The sequence below is a fragment of the Phalaenopsis equestris genome, unplaced genomic scaffold, assembly GCF_001263595.1.
Source record: "Phalaenopsis equestris unplaced genomic scaffold, ASM126359v1 Scaffold001314, whole genome shotgun sequence".
NCBI lineage: Eukaryota > Viridiplantae > Streptophyta > Magnoliopsida > Asparagales > Orchidaceae > Phalaenopsis > Phalaenopsis equestris.
The window spans coordinates 425,234-431,072 of NW_018165753.1; positions in this window are offsets into that span (position 1 = coordinate 425,234).

Sequence of the window (5,839 nt, forward strand, 5' to 3'; positions counted from 1 at the left end):
TAATGGAGTCTTATAAGTGAAACCAAGAACTAGCATTGGAAGCGCAGTTCTGAAATAATAACATGATATTAAGATGATGGAAGATTTACATACATACCACTCAATTCTTATGTATTTGCTTATCTAACACTTGAACCTCAATTTTTACATATATGCCATGCCAACTTACCTATGAAAATAATGGTACTTTTGATGTGATATGAAAGATTTGGGTGGTATGAATGTAAAAAATAAAGTTATTGAAAATGAAATGAGGGCTTATTCGGTTGTTTGAAGTTTATAAATTATGATAATTTTAAAAATTGGGTGTATGTAATATAATTTTAGTTGGTATGATGTTGGCCATTTCATTCACTGTGAGTAGAAATTAGGTGATGCATATGAATATTATAGATTCAAAATATTTTGTATATGTTATATGGAATTAAGGAAATAGTTATAGATGAAAATATAATTTCTGAAGGTAAGATTGGAAGATTAAAATGAAGAAATGACATGAGCAAAAAATAAAAACTCAATTTCATATACCAAATTAGTAAACTTCAAATTTTATTTTTTAAAGATAAAATGCTTTTTAAATTTAATGTTAAATATGAGGATGTTAAAATTTAATAAATGATTATATTAGAAATAATTTTATAGTGTTATAAATAACATATTTGGAAAAAAAATAGATTTAATTTGGACATATTATAAATATTGTTTAAAGGATTATAAATAAAAAAAAATGTTAAGACTCAGGTTAAATAATTATAAATTGGTTAAATGACTTATGAAAGGCTCAATTTGAATGAATGAAAACTAAGAATTTAGAACACTGTTGGGGCATGGATGGTGGCATTATATATCATTTTTTTTTTAAAACAATGTAGTTTATTAAAATCATTATTTTGCTTGGATATGGATTTACACTTAGCATTGATTTAATGTCAACAAATTTTCTTAAAATAATCATTTTATAGTAATATTTTAATTGTGTAAAAATAAAGTAAAGTAACTGTTTTTTAAAAGTAGATTTGCTTTTTAGAGCAATCATAAGAAATTTGTGATATAATGAGATTGATGCATACATTACAACTTTTTAGAGTTTATATAAGGCTTTATAGTTGTATTTTGTTCACATCAATACATATTATAACATAGTGCTGAGAGTTAGAGCAATAGCTCAAAAATTTATTTGTTTTGAAAAAAAAAAAAGTACCATAACCAATATAAAAAATTTAATTTTCCAAAATTCATTGAAAATATTTAGTGAGAAATCTAAATAAAATTTTGCTTGATCAAATATTTTTTTCTAAATTCTTTTGCATCCCTTCTTGATTCTATAACTATATCCAGGCCCCAAGTATTTCACTAAGTCCAGATATTATTTTTCATTATAATTTTTTTTTCTTAGGGCTTGTTTGGGGTAGTTTATAAGTGCGGGAATGTTTTTGAAAACATCACTATACTATTTGGATCGCACATTTTACCCGTTTATTTGAAAACGTGGTTTCATTTTTAACTAAACGTAGGCCGCAGATCGAACTCCGCAGTCGACTTGTGGGCCGCGTTTCAGGATAAGCTGTTTATTCTAAAACACACAAGCTGCCCAAAATGCACCTTTAATCATGTGGAATAAACAACGTAAAACTGTGCATATGTTTGACACCTAATTAGGCTTTACGATAATTCTCGAAACACTATATGAATAAAAAAAAAGGGGGCATTAACATTGATAGCAAACAAGTCTTATGTATTTATATATCTAGCACCTAAATTTTCATATTCACATACATAACACTTCAAATATTTAATATCACATCAAAAATAGTATTATTATACCACTTTATAAAGTTTTTCATGCATAGGTTTAAAACACCATTGTGCAATGTATGTAAATTTTAAAATTTAGGTGTGAGATATGTAAAATTGTAAGTACATGTGTTGTGTATTAGGTATGTAAATTTCCCCAAAAAAAAGTGTAAATTTATATATGCGACAGATTTTATCGATAATGAAAGAAATTTTAGGATTTTGATTTATATTTTGAAGGCCTAATTGTAAGACAATTATAATTATAAAATATTATTATTTTTTTTTCCAGTTTTAAGTTCACATAGAATTTGTTGTTGCATTGATTCGATCGAAAAATTTCTACTTCCCCGTAGCAATGTAGCTTCTATTGTAAACATCACCGTAGATTAGCATTTGCTCGAGAGAAAGGCCTCGTTAGGGTTTTTAAATAAATAAGCCATATCCAATGCAAAATGATATTATGGGATTAGTGTCCGATTTTAGCTGTTTTTTTTCACACATAAAATGGGGTTGTTAATATAATTTATGTTGAATTTAGGTCGAAACATTCCGACTTAAACTATTTACATCGGATTTATGTCTTCAGTGTGTCAGTTAATAATAAGATTGGTAATACGTCTACTCTCCGTCATGTGTGTTGTGATATCCTCAACCTTATGCCGACCTCGAATCACTTATTAATGCAATCGATGAAGCTCTTTGTTCATTATAGCGATATGTCTTGTAAGAGAATCATGATTTGATTGTGACAAGCTCGGGGAACTTACAGGAGCATGGTAAATCTCAACCTCGAATTTTATGCTCTTTGCACCGAGGCCATAGACCCCCCTTCTTCTTTCCTGTCACCTATGTCCATAACTCAAACTCGGACTACGCATTAGTAGAATTACTACCACTGCTTAAAACCAATGTTTATTTATCAATTTGTATAGCCTGAGCCGAAATAAATTTAAAAAAAATTAATTTTTTTTACTTACATTCACCAGTCGGAAGTGCTCGGTGACCTACTGTTGCGTCCCTGATACACCTAAAATATATAACATTTATGTACACATTTTTATACCTATTTTTTAGGATATTGAGCTTTAATGAAAGATATTTCTGTGTTTTTCTTTCAAGTATAGTCGTTAATGAAAGATATTTTTGTGTTTTTCTTTCAAGTATAGTCAAATTGATAAAAAAATAGTGAAAGGAGTGAAAAAAATCAAATTTGGAGCAAAAATGAAGAAGGTGTGCAAAAGAACTGTGACGTTAAGCGCCCAAGACTGGCGCTTAAGCACTAGGATAACAGAGAATACCACACCTAAGCACCACATAACTTGCGCTTAAGCGCCAGAGGTAGTTGTTTGATGATTCAATGAATTTGGACGTATTTTTGAAGGGTGTTTGAAACAACTCTTTGTGAAAATGTGGTTTATGGTTAATATACACGAAAATTCATTCAAATGACTTTAGAAAGAAGGCAACTGTTGAAGGCAACTCTTAAAAGATTCATTGAATGTAGACAAATTTTGAAGAGACACCAAAACACCTTTAGAAAAGTTATAAAAGAAGACTTAGATTGAAGAAGAATGAGTCTCAATTAGCGGCCAACACGTCTCTCTCATAGATTAATTAGGATACTCTTAGAGAGAAGAAATGGAGGAGTTGTATTGTGTTAATAAAGAGTATTGTAAGAGAAAGGAAGAGAAAAGATTCAAAGGAACTTCAAGAGTTTGGTGGAGAGGAGTTTGAGATAAGTTTTTATCTTTTTGACTATATTTGGTTTTAATTTAGACTTCTTGTGTGTTTACATGATTTCTACTTTTAAACTTAAGTGTGGTTGTATTTTCTACATGAGTTCTGAGTAGTTTTCTTTATCTTTTTTTCCTTAAAACGATAAATAATTAAGTATTGGATGGAAGTTGTGGAAAATATTAATCTTTAATGTTGGAATAAGCTGTGATGATTTTAAACCTTATATTTCATTTACTTCTTGATTTGACCAATTAAGAAGTTAATATCTATTGTGAGAATTGTAAGATCCGAGATAATATTGTCTCAGTCAACTAATGGTAAGAATCACATGAGATTATATGAATGAGAGTGTAATTTATACGGTTGAGTGCAAATAAATAGAGAAATAAACTTTTAAGGGTGCAGAGTTAGATGACTTTAGAGTGACATATTAAAACCCCCACTTTGGTTTATTATTTTAAGTCTTGAGACGAGATGTTAGCCCCCAGGTGGAGGGAGAAGAGGAAACTCTAGAGTGAGAGCTAGTATCTCCCATACCTAACCCGTCTTCAGGACTATTCAAACTTTAAATTAGCCAATGTTCTTTATAGCATCTCTAGTAAGGGTAAAGAATAATATTGCTCTTATTTGACACAACATAATTTGAATACTTCCACGACAGAATTCATATACTTGCTACTTTCCACGACATAATTCATATACTTGCTACTTATTCATGATAAGGGAAAAAATATTTTATTTATATTGCCTTCATGTTACAAATATTTAGTTAAATTTAATTAGTTTTTACTCGTTCACCTTACTTTCAATTATCAAAAATTACAAAAAAAAATTGAATTTTCATTCCTATTATAACATCTATAGTTCGAGTAAGAATATTTTTCAAAGTAGATTTTGTTATCTAATTTCTTCTGACTTAAAAAAATTTTTGATTGTAATTCTTCTTGTGGGTTCAACATTCAGTGCTTAATCAAAAAGTCTTTTATTACTTGATAACAATATGTATACTTGCGTAGTATCCCATTATTTAAATATAATAATTGCACTCTTATTTGCTTCGGAGTCAAGTTTTTGGCCCCATTGTAAAGTAAGAAATATAAGTAAGGAAAATTGAGAATCTAATCACATACTTCGTAGTACTGTCATATACAATCAGGATCAGTCCCCAAGCGCCAATCGGTTCGAACATGCAACTCTTCATTAAAGGGTTCACGACTCTAACTTCTTGGCCAGTGTAGCATAAGAGAATGATTGACACCACATAATTACATCAAACATTGAAATTTTGAATATTTATAAGAATCTTACCAGGCTCATGCAGCGCTCTGTATGGGAGATCAATCCTCTAATATGAAGCACAACTACTCTAGCCTCCTTAGCGCCCGGTTCGCCTACATGTTCCTCTCATATTTGGGAGAGGCCCAGACTGCAGTCAATTGAGCCCAAAGTTCCTCACCAATCCAGGCGGACCGCTCACCCTTCCGGCGGGTTGTGGTGAACATATTCCCATGCCTGCAACGAATTTTCAAAATTCGACTGATCTAGGGGTGGTGCTCTGACAACTAGGTGAAGGGCCTTTGCAATGTAAAAATAATCCATGTTTGCTGGTACAACAAAATAAATAAAATTTATAATTATGATTCAAATTAGATGATTCTATCTTGAACTCCTGGAACGACATGTCCTGAGTGGCAACAAAAATCTGCTTCAAAGAGAGATACATATGAACGTATCTACTCTGGATGATCTCCGCGATGCATGTAACAGGCAGCTTGTGGAGACTGAATCTGCATAAGAAAAATTAGCAATACAAAAAAATATAAAATGAACAGTGAACATAATCTAAAGTTAAAGTTAACTTATGAGTCTCCCTCCGACAGTATAAGTACCCTCACGGGGGTTAGAGTCGAGAAGCCAGGCTCATCCGAGAAGGTAGCTGAAGCTCGATTACGAGTGGAGCAGAAGTAGGTGAGGCTATAGAAGGCGAGGCTGCAACTGGTGGGGGAGGAGGTGTGAGTGTGGCTGCAGTAAATTTGATTTTTTCAACATGTTTATTATTTGAGCCGCATTCGGTTTGACCTGATTCGGGTCGGGTCATGTTTGGGTCGGACCTGAGCCTGACCCTTTGACCCAAATTGACACCCTACCTAGAACACAGAGTCTCTCAGTTAGTTGACCACCAGCACCATATGTGGTCATCTGTAACAATACAAAAAACATTAATAAATTAAGGACTGACAACAAAAATAAACATGAGCAATATACAAAAGTAAACACAGAAATGTGCAAAACAATAAACATGCGA